This window comes from Ostrea edulis, chromosome 8 (assembly GCF_947568905.1).
Source record: "Ostrea edulis chromosome 8, xbOstEdul1.1, whole genome shotgun sequence".
Lineage (NCBI taxonomy): Eukaryota > Metazoa > Mollusca > Bivalvia > Ostreida > Ostreidae > Ostrea > Ostrea edulis.
Window position 1 is genome coordinate 5,276,105 of NC_079171.1, and position 12,365 is coordinate 5,288,469.

The 12,365-nt window shown below is 35.9% G+C and overlaps 1 protein-coding gene across 15 annotated transcripts in view; it reads left to right on the forward strand.

Moving 5' to 3' along the window:
- The first annotated feature begins 890 nt into the window (after positions 1-890).
- The window catches only part of LOC125661139 (talin-1-like), a 106,597-nt gene continuing 95,122 nt past the window's right edge, over positions 891-12,365 (forward strand). For 9 of the 15 annotated variants that reach the window (XM_056147994.1, XM_056148005.1, XM_056148007.1 and 6 more), the window contains exons 1-2: positions 893-985; positions 8,915-8,967. The gene's annotated coding sequence lies outside the window, so the exon portion shown is untranslated. Of the gene's footprint in view, positions 990-5,215; positions 8,825-8,914; positions 8,968-12,365 lie in introns of those variants that run through there. The other 6 variants (XM_056148023.1, XM_056148014.1, XM_056148018.1 and 3 more) reach the window with 4 other exon arrangements.

The following is a 12,365-nucleotide window of genomic DNA, read 5'->3' on the forward strand; positions in this document are numbered from 1 at the left end:
TTTTATGACACGTTTTGAGTGTGAGGAATATCTAACAATGCTACAAAGAAAGTTACGAAAAATATTTGTTAAATCTAGAACTACAGATCGTCACCTTCCTGTCGATGTAGGCAGATGGACTAATGTTTCTTGTAATGAACGCTAAATTGTACATGCATGTAGATTATGTACTATTGGAGATAAATTTCATCATATTCTGGAATGTAAAGTGCTGTGCAAATTGTGGAGAGAGTTCTGAATACAGAACACTTTTCTGTCACAAACACTTGAAAATTATGAACGATTTTACATCTCTAAGAAAGCTAGCTATGTATTCTCATTTAAAAAAAAATAAATCAATAATATTCTTTGTTCTCCTGATTTTCTCGCTGTTTGACCCATATGTTATTGTATTTTATGTACCTCATGTACCATTCCATGGATTGAGTAAAATAAACAGAACTGCACCAAAAAAAAAAAAAAAAAAAAAAATTAACTCGAAAATTACTTTAGATAATTAATCAATAATTAACTTTCCCTTAAATCGCGAATAAATTTACGCGACTGATAGGTTCAATGTTTGTGGAAGTATTTATCATTGTATAATTTCATGTTGGAACCAATGGGTACCATGATGAAATGAATTGTAGTATCAGGAACATATGATACGTTACGTGTGTTGCTAATCAAAATGGAATGTACAGATAAGACTAGATAAGATTATTCCAATTTTAGCCCAGAGAGCATGACAGCAAATCTCTGAAAAAAAAGAAAAAAAAAAGAAACTTTCTAAAATCGACTAAAGTCAGTAGAGTTAACGAGAGCAAATGATCAGAAAATGCGTCACACCACACACTCAAAAAGCTCAACACAAATCAAAAACAAAACGAAAGTAAAATATGCAAGGTTTGTTTATTTCCGGCGTGACGTCACCAAATTCTCCGCCATTTTGGCTAGCGAAGCGAGGGTGTGCCTAACCTTTTTGGAGAATTTGAACGGATTTTAGGTAGGTATGTAGGAATATTACTGAATTAGCAGCTATAGCTCCAGTTGTTTGTGTCGCGCTGTCAGTTTATCCTGCAGCAAATGAGATAATTAGAATGCACTAGGCCATGTTCAGAGAGAGAGAGAGAGAGATGTGTTCCTCCGATCGGGATGCTGTGAATGCATTCATTAAAATTTTTCCCAATTTGGTATGAAAATGTGAACAGGCCCTTCCCGTTTGCGTGATGTTACGAGACTTAGTTTTGATTTTATTTAGTCTTGAATAACAATGATCCCCACCAGTAAGAGAGCCATGTTTGGTTTAGTACAGGTGATTCGGAAATCTTTACAATTTATACACGAGCTGTGTACGAAGGGAGACTACTCTCTCTGAATGTCTGATCTGGAGGAAATTTGTGTTAGGAATTTATCGAAAATCTCATTATAATATAATTTATTCCAAATTAGGGCCCAAAAGGACCGGGCATCACACTGAACTTGTATGATTCCGATAACGAATTATACAATATCATTGATTATAGGACCGAGTTCCAGTACATCAATATACTGCTATGTACACAAATATAATGTTATGTACACAAATATAATGTTCATATATGCAATGGACATACTCGATACTCATCATGAATATGGGGGTGTCAGAGATTTATCTAGGTTGTTTTTACTACTGGTAAAAGGTACCTTTCCCGTTTGGCAACTAATGGATATTTCCCCTTCTACAGATAAAAAATCCCCTTCATTTGTAGAAACTTCACAAAATTGTTTGAGAATTTTCAACAAAAATCATTTACATATATTCTAAGTGATTTTCTATAATTGTCAGACTCTTACAATATAGATAAAATGAGTAATCAATCAATTTATATGGCTGTAATGATCTGTGGATATCATATTCTGTGGATATCCCCCATCCCCATTCCCTGAAAGCTCATGACTGCATTCTCAAAAATTCCCCTTACATATAAAATGGGTAGTAACATCTAAATGATGGATAAAACACTGGGTGTCATATGTTGATTTCAGACTCCCAATATATATTGTTTTGTTATTTATAATATGTTTTGTTATTTATAATATGATTTGTTATTTATAATATGTTGTAAAAGGTAGCAAGAGACGACAGTGCTATAGGACAAAATTATTTATATCCTCTTCTTATCCACCCAAAAGCAACATATACAATACTACCCCCCCAAAAAAAAACACCAATAGTATACCTCACATATCTAAATTAACTGTTAAAGTCAATGCAAAACATCCCTACCCACGAATTCGTGAAGACTTCATCGGCTCTCTGCGGATTAAAATCTGCTGCAAAGGTAGAAAGAGACAATATTATTACCTAATCTACTATCTAAATTGATATGGCATATTTTTTTTCTGTTTTCCCAACTATAATCAACAGAGAAAGGTACACAAAATGAGCAGGGGTAAAACAGTTCATCATGTGACCGACTATTACCCAATCACATGACCGACTATTACCCGGTCACATGAGAAACTTGCCTGATTAGCAGACTAGGTAATAAAACAATCATTTCATGTCTACTTAACAGTTTCCCTCGGGACAATAGTTTTGACTGGAAGTAAAGCACGTTTTTGGTACTCAGTAATTATAGATTTTTAAATCTATAGATAAAGAAAAATGAAGCAAAGAGAGGGGTGTGTGGTGTGGAAAGGACAGCTGTCTTTCAGTATTGATACAGATATATGTGTGGATATAGCAGAATGATATTTTGTGTACAGTCAGATAAAAAAAGTTTAACAGGATGAAAAAAAAATTGGTGTCCCTCCCCCCCCCCCCCCCCCCCTTCCCTCGCTTAAGATGGCAGACAGTGCACACATTGGTGTACCATCGTTTTGAATGAGTCCGGTGAAGGTTATTTTCAAAACAGTTTTTCCGAATGGATGTTTATTCTGTTGTGTAGGTGACTTGTATTACAGTCGATGAGTACAAACTGTCAGATGTTCTAGTACCAGATTTAGTCGTCCCTAGAGACCCTGCAGGTCGATATAGGGGTATCGTGACAGCTGTCAACAGTCATACAGGCAGCATCAGACGGTCTGGTGCCTGTTAGAATTCACTGTATCTACATGCACTAACATCAGACGGTCTGATGTAACTCATTGTATTTACATGTATTGTAGAAACATTTTAATCCATACTATTTGTGACATTTAACATTCTGCTATACCAGTTGATCATACTGCTGGTTTGTAACTTGGTAAATACAACACATGGGAAATGAATATGTTGCATTTAGTTGCTCATTTTCATTGCTTTATCACCCAAACTTTATTGAACGGGGGCGGATATTCTCGACACTTGAAATAAAGCACTACTTCTGAGTCCACACAGTATTTGTTTGTTAGGGGTTAGCTTGCACGACGAGGGACAACAACAAGAAAACAAAAAACTTGTAATGGGCTCTAATCTTTTTAAGAAAGTGCTAGCCATTAGGACGTGCTCTGTGTAAGAAGGAAGGGAGGGGATCAAACACTTTGTCGATCAAGATGGGTGTCGTCGTTTTAGGCAAAGACTAGATGTCAGTCGTGTGGATGTGCAGTAATTTTTTAAGGCCCATTTTGGGTCCGAATTTCGGCCCTTTTTCCCTCCTAAAAATTGCCAATTTCCCCCCGATTTTGCTTGCATTTTTCCCAATAATAAAATTATGGAAGGAAAATGTATTTGAAAAAAAAATTAAACATTCAATGTGAATTATATACATAAGACTTAACAAAGAGTTATGGGAATGATTTGGATAGAATAGTTGAAAATTTTAGAAGGATAAAGAAAACTAAATATGTAAAATAAAGATAATATAATGTTTGATATGAATTTAAAACTTATTTACGATAAAATTGATTTTTCCCAATTTGACTGAAATGTTGACAATTTTTCCCAATTCGAAAGCCGCAGGACCCTTTTTAAAAAATGTAGAAAATCACTGAAGTGTTTATGTAAAAGTGTTTATATAAAAGTGTTTATGTAAAAGTGTTTGTGTAAAAGTGTGTCCTTGTTACTTCGACAGAAGTCAGTCACCATTGTACTTTTGGACTCATTCGACCAATTATCCAGTGATTACTGAAAAGAAATGTCTGGGTTCTTAATGATCTCATGTTTTACAAGACTTACTTCTATGAACAGAAGCTAAAAGAAATTGGGTTCCATTAAACAACCAATACTAGTCTTATGTCAGAATATCATTACCATATAGAGCAGGAAGGCCAAAACAACTCCATTATCTGTTGTGCAAAGCCAAAACAACTTCACTATCTGTTGCGCAAGGCCAAAACAACTTTATTATCTGTTGTGAAAGGCCAAAACAACTTCATTATCTGTTGTGCAAGGCCAAAGCACCTTCATTATCTGTTGTGCAAAGCCAAAACACCTTCATTATCTGTTGTACAAGGCGAAAACAACTTCATTATCTGTTGTACAAAGCCAAAACAACTTAATTATCTGTTGTGCAAGGCCAAAAAACTTAATTATCTGTTGTGCAAGGCCAAAACACCTTCATTATCTGTTGTGCAAGACCAAAACAACTTCATTATCTGTTGTACAAAGCCAAGACACCTTCATTATCTGTTGTACAAAGCCAAAACACCTTCATTATCTGTTGTACAAGGCCAAAACAACTTCATTATCTGATGTGCAAGGCCAAAAAACTTAATTATCTGTTGTGCAAGGCCAAAACACCTTCATTATCTGTTGTGCAAAGCCAAGACACCTTCATTATCTGTTGTACAAGGCCAAAACAACTTCATTATCTGTTGTGCAAGGCCAAAACAACTTAATTATTTGTTGTGCGGTGATTGTCCTCCGGTGAGGATTTTGTTATCACTGTCTGTAGTTTACTTTGATTCTGGGAAGAGAATGTGTTTCTACAACTTGGACATTGGAAAATCATCATAACAGTCATCATCGCTGTCATCACCTTCTTTTTATGGTGCAATGCCTGTAGTTGTAATTCATCATCAAATCACAAATATTCATAAGGCGCTCAAAGTCGAATCTAAATATTTGGTATTTTTATGTTGTGTAATTTTTGTAATTTTGGATTTGAATTGTTATGTTAGTAGTTTTTACTGCTGCAGTTACCCCCCCCCCTCCCCGTTCTACAGTTACTGTGTGTTTCACCTTTAGTAGTACTCCCCCCCCCCCCCTGTTCTACTGTTGCTGTGTGTTTCACCTTTAGTAGTACTCCCCCCCCCCCTGTTCTACTGTTGCTGTGTGTTTCACCTTTAGTACTTAAGCTGTCAAGTCTTACTACCCACACTTGATGCAAACAAACTTTTTTCTAAAATGATGAAAATAACTAAATTTATGATTTTATAAGTAGAATGAATGTAATTCACCAGATGGAATGTTTATTCTCATGATTTCTCAACCATGTCCGAAACAGCGGGGGAAATTTGTATATTCACGACTAACATATTCACAAACCCTACTCAAAAAAATGGAAAGTTTTGACACAATGCAGGGTTTGACACACGTCCGACCGACCGAGTCTACTAAATGATAGGTCCGGTCGGGTAAAATGTCGATAAACTAGTCCGACTGGTCGTGTTGAAAAGATGAATAAGAAACTTTACTTTAAACCATAAAATATTTTATTCTTAACCCCCCCCCACCCCCCCCCCCACCCCCCCAATACCTGTTAAGAGTTTTCGAGCAATTTTGAACCGATTGATGACATAATCTTTATTTTCAGTTCTACTATATTAGTGACTGTCGGAATTGATGTTTTAGGACATTTATTCAAATACTTTGAATGTTAAAGGGACTGGTTCACGTTGAACAGAAAAAAAGGAAAAGGTTGGGATGAAACAAAGCAGGGCTTATGAAATAGAAAAAAAATAAAACGGTTGAGGTCATTTTATTTTAGCAAATGGACCTAATGAATTTCTGCGCCGGATAGAATTTAAAGAAACAGAAAATGCGTTTAATTGAAAATAAAATCATCAAATTGAATTACGAGACTTTTTTTTTTTTTTAGAGACTATCAAATACTTTTAATTTCAAACTTCATTTAAATTAGGTATTTATATATGAAGAAATCCCCAGGGTTTTTTTCTGGAAAGTTGGTCAGGGCTAGTGGATGCAAGGTCAGGTCTATTAAATATCATTTGAAGTAGCCCGACTGGTCTAGTGCTCAAAAAAGTAAATGTCAAACCCTGCAATGGAATTCCCACAACCCCTCTTTCTTTTTGGGATGTTTCTTCTTCACAGTAGGATACACGTTAAGACCTTGTGATTTGAATTTGACTTCTGAAAATCTGAGTGGTATAATAATAATAAATAAAATTTGTATAGCGCCTTATATAAAACAAATTACTCTAGGGTGCTTTACAAGGGTAGCTGTGAGAAAAGCAACAAGAAAAAAAACAAAAAAACCAAAAGAATTAAATGACAGTATGTCATAAATCTTACATCTATCAAATGATGAAAATAAAAGATTATTATTAAAATCGATAGTTAGAGTTGGTTATTTTTTGTATGTGATTATATATACAATAAAGTATTTCTTTTAGATATAAAATACATTATAATTATGACAAGAAAACGACGTAGAGACGCTTTCTCATTTTATTGTTTGATTACCTCTGGTGGACATTGAGAAATTGTACCCCGGTCACAAATAACTTTATAATGTATGATGCCCAAAGCAAGTAATCATAGGTGACAGAGGAAATCTCGGCTTTCTGATTTAAATGGGTGACCGTGTAATTTTAATGACTGACTATTGAGATAGGCAATACGGTGGATAGACACAGGCACGGTTTTCTGTATTGACTCTATATTGGATATTGACCCGAGTATAACCGATATGTCTGATTCTCTCGGCAATATTTGCATGACTATGTTAAGCCCCTGTCATTTTTCAAATTGACTTATGAAAAATTCATAGCCGGGCAGATTTGGAGCTGAGTGCTTTTGTGTCGCAATCTCCAGGGTATGAAACAGGGCCATAAGCCCAAAAGACATCCTGTGTATAAAATCGACTGTCCTTGTAAATGTTACTCAGAATATCTGATTGTGTGCTAATGTGTTTTGTTATCGTAATATGGCGATCATTTTCCTATCTGTTTTGGTATTTTGTGTTTTTTCATGCTACCTTTTACGATATGATTTAGGAGGTGATGTTTATCATGGGCCTGATAGAGTGGAGTATTGGGCTTACAGTGGCTTTATAAAATATAAAAATGATTGCCGTGCTTTTGATGGCATCGTGTAACATAGTAGAATGGAGATGTACAGAGTATTGAATTGTAGAATAAATGCATAAGATAACATTATTAACTACGCAAGATTTCAGATTATTTCCCAGATTTATCTATTCCACTGTCAGAACAGATAAAGATTGTAATGCCATTGTTGTGTAGTATGGATGTATACTGTCTATGATGAGGGGAGTGTAGTATGGCTGTATACTGTGATGGGAGGAGTGTAGTATGGCTGTATACTGTGATGAGGGGAGTGTAGTATGGCTGTATACTATGATGAGGGGAGTGTAGTATGGCTGTATACTATGATGAGGGGAGTGTAATATGGCTGTATACTATGATGAGGGGAGTGTAGTATGACTGTATACTATGATGAAGGGAGTGTAGTATGGCTGTATACTATGATGAGGGGAGTGTAGTATGGCTGTATACTATGATGAGGGGAGTGTAGTATGACTGTATACTATGATGAGGTGAGTGTAGTATGACTGTATACTATGATGAGGGGAGTGTAGTATGACTGTATACTATGATGAGGGGAGTGTAGTATGGCTGTATACTGTGATGAGGTGAGTGTAGTATGACTGTATACTATGATGAGGGGAGTGTAGTATGGATGTATACTATGATTAGGGGAGTGTAGTATGGCTGTATACTGTGATGAGGGGAGTGTAGTATGACTGTATACTATGATGAGGGGAGTGTAGTATGGCTGTATACTATGATGAGGGGAGTGTAGTATGGCTGTATACTATGATGAGGGGAGTGTAGTATGGATGTATACTATGATGAGGGGAGTGTAGTATGACTGTATACTATGATGAGGGGAGTGTAGTATGGATGTATACTGTGATGAGGGGAGTGTAGTATGGATGTTAGAATACTCACTTTCTCTTTTTGTCTTTCTTTCTCTCCATCTCTCTCACTCTCTCTTTCTCTGCATCTTTCTTTGTCTTTCTCTCTGCATCTCTTTCCCTCTCTGAATCTCTCTCTCTCTCTCTCTCTCTCTCTCTCTCTCTCTCTCTCTCTCTCTCTCTTCATCTCTCTGCATTTCTATCTGCATCTCTCTCTGCATCTCTCTCTCTCTCTCTTCTGTAGTAAATAGTAAAAGAACAGAAGTCCAATAGTTACCTGAGATAACCTGACTTCACACCTGGGACAATACACACTGCAGCCCTGTTCTCTTTAACTACCTGACAATTACCTGTCAGTCAGCTGATTACAAACAGGTGTTCAATATACACAGCACTACAGACAGGTATTCAATACACAGCACAGATCACCAGGTAGAACTGACCAGTGAGGATTATTTATGATTGATTAATCATGTGTAGAATAATCAGTGCAAAGGCAATGAAGCATGAAATGACTATAGATATCCCTTGATTGGATTAGTAAATAGCCAATTAACTCTGTCTGACCCTGGGTCAGTCTGGGAATGTTTCAGAACCTAAAAGAATGAGATTATATGGATGTAGGAATGTGATGTGAATTTGCTAAAGTAGAGTGAAAGAAAAAATGCTGTTTGTGTACACAATGTATGAAATTATATTTCCAGGAAACCCTCACCCTGACTGGAGTTCATGTTACAGGAGTGCTTTGTGTAGCAGTGGTGTGTTTATGTGTGTCACATGCTTGTTTATGATATAATATTATAAAGGTATTAAATGCCATGCTTAAATTAATACCAATTTTTTTGCAGGCTGTTTAATGAAAGAAAAAGTTTTGAGTCATAGAAGAAAGACAATGTAATAGGTAAGTGGAGAGAGAGAGAGAGAGAGAGAGAGAGAGAGAGAGAGAGAGAGAGAGAGGGGATGAGAGAGAGAGAGGGAGATGGAGAGAGAGAGAGAGCACCAATTTAACAAAGTCTCAGAGAGAAAAAGAGAGAGAAAGAGGAGAGAGAGAGACTTATCTACCTGTTTCACACACAGAGAGAGAGCACACCAATTTAACAAATTAAGTCTCAGAGAGAGAAGAAAGAGAGAATACTATATTTAACAAAGAATGTCCTACGAGAGAGAGAGAGAGAGAGAGAGAGAGAGAGAGAACACATTATAACAAAGAGTCAGCTGTTTGTCATGTGAGAGATTCAAGCATCCTATTAAATCCATTTTCCTGTTACATATACTGTTAAGATATTTCTTTGGTCTGTTTACTGTCTGTGCGGGCATTTATGTACGAACAAGATTATAGAAAAACTAATTCATGGATTTGAATCAAATTTTCAAAAAAGACGAGTTTGTTTAAAAAAATACTGGTTAGAACTGAATATAACGGAGAACGAGGATGATAGCTTTATTGTATCTCGAGACTTTGTTCTAGGTTGATAGTTTATTGTATCTCGAGACTTTGCTCTAGGTTGATAGCTTCATTGTATCTCGAGACTTTGTTCTAGGGTGACAGCTTCATTGTATCTCGAGACATTGTTCTAGAAGGTGTCCGTGTTTGCCCTACTCTGAATTTTGTATTGCTTATAGGAGTTACGAGATTGATTGCTGTTTTTCATGTTCACTTTTGATATTGTTATAATGAACAAAATTGTGATAAAAACTAAATTATGATAATGACTTAGATTGTAATAATGAACTAGATTGAAACACAGGGTAACCAGAGTAAAATCGTCACTAGCACACTTTGATATATTTCTCTCTCTCTCCGGGGTAACCGGAGTAAAATCAACACTGTAGCACACTTTAATATATCTCTCTCTCTCCAGGGTAACCGGAGTAAAATCAACACTGTAGCACACTTTAATATATTTCTCTCTCTCTTTCCGGGTAATGGGAGTAAAATCAACACTGTATTACACTTTGATATATTTCTCTCTCTCTCTCCGGGGTAACCGGAGTAAAATCGACACTGTAGCACACTTTAATATATTTCTGTCTGTGTGCATTACATGCACTTCTTGCACAGGGTCAGGGATTTTTTTAGGGTCTGTAGGGGGCCGAAATAAGGCCCCATTCCCAATGCTAAAAAGCAGATATTTTTTCCAACTTTTGCTTTAAAATTCCCAAACAATGAAAACAAATCAAAGCAGGGGAGCCTTTTTGTCCAAAAATCTTCTTCACAGGCCCACATATTACAATATTTGCTTCAAAATTGTTAAGTAAACCTACATTTTGGCCTCTGATTATTTGAATGAGGTCAGCTTTGATCAAATTGCAAGTCAGGAGTACAATTATACCTCAGTGCACTCTGGATTGGTTTTCTCCCTACTTCTTTGTATGGAATATCCCCCCCCCCCTCCCCCGCAATTTCAAGCAAATGTCGCTAGTTTTCCCAATTGGGAAGGCCCAGGCCCTTGAAATCAAAACCTTAGTGGTATACTTTACACAGAGCAGCTGTTTGGCGAGGTACAGATTTTTGATGACAAACAATGAATAGTGAAATGTTGAGGGTGAAAATTTGGGATCCACCACTGAATCAGTAAAATGTAAATTGTAATATTAGGATCCACCACAGAATCAGTGAAATGTAAATGTAATCCGATTAGGAAGTATTAGGATCCACCACAGAATCAGTTAAATGTAACCTGATAAGGAAATACTAGGATCCACCACTGAATCAGTGAAATGTAAATGTAATCTGATTAGGAAGTATTAGGACCCACCACGGAATCAGTGAAATGTAACCTGATAAGGAAATACTAGGATCCACCACTGAATCAGTGAAATGTAAATGTAATCCGATTAGGAAGTATTAGGATCCACCACAGAATCAGTGAAATGTAACCTGATAAGGAAATACTAGGATTCACCACTGAATCAGTGAAATGTAAATGTAATCCGATTAGGAAGTATTAGGATCCACCACAGAATCAGTGAAATGTAACCTGATAAGGAAATACTAGGATTCACCACTGAATCAGTGAAATGTAAATGTAATCCGATTAGGAAGTATTAGGATCCACCACAGAATCAGTTAAATGTAAATGTTATCCGATAAGGATTCACCATGGAATCAGTGAAATGTAACCTGATAAGGAAGTATGTTGTCAGTGGACAGGATGTTGAACAGATTAAGGGGCAGACAACTCTTCTGAGGTACTGATCTCTCTGACATATCCAGCTGTCACGGGTGTACTGTTAGAGTTTGATGGTTGTTTTCTCATTTAAATGTTACATAAATGTCAATAAAAAGGACTTCATAAAAGACTCCTATTTCTACAGGTTACATGAAGTCTGTAAATATCAGAAACAGTTTATTTATTGATAGGCAAGTGCTAAAAAATACCAGAATCATACAGAAATAAATTAAAAACAGTCTCAACATCTGACAGGAGTTCTTCAGAACTTACAGAAGCTTCATTAACCCCGCTCTGTAGGAGGCCGAGTAATTACATGGCTGATTTCATCCTGTTCTGTGTCAGCCACATTGTGTACAGCTTGTAAACATGGAGCAGTGCAGGGAGATGTACCAGGGATTTGTTGTGTAGTAACAGACAAGATTGATGGGGAGACTTGTTACACTTCAGTCTGCAGTCTTTTGTAAATTTCTCTCTGTGTGTGTGTCAATATCGCTAATAAAAGAAACACCAATAAAAGAAACACCGATGTTTTCTTGATGTATTTCCCAATAAAAAACTCGCTGCTCACTAGAGCTGGTATTCAGAGAAATAGGCGTAAACTCTGGCAGGGATGCTCCACGTTTTAAGTTTACTCAGAGGATATAAATATTTATCATGAGACAGCTGAGGCTTGATATAACATTTATCATCAGGAAAGAATGAGGCTCATTCATATAGGAATGGTTGGCTGGGGACCCTGCAGAGAGTACAGAAAAGTTCACATTAACAACCCTGCATAGTCTGTTCAGTGTGTATCTAGTCCTGTACAACACATACAACACACACAAAAATAAACTCAATGTATGTGTGTGTGTGTATATTTGAATATATATATATATACATACATATACATACATATATATATATATATATATATATACATATGACATATATATATATAATTTTTCACATTAAAATATATATATATATATATATATATATATAATATATATTATATATATATATATGTCGTATGTATATACATATATATATATATATATATATATATATATATATATATTAAAAGAAATAGAATAAACAGTACACAAAGTTAAAAATTTAACGCAAGCGCTTTCATTTTATA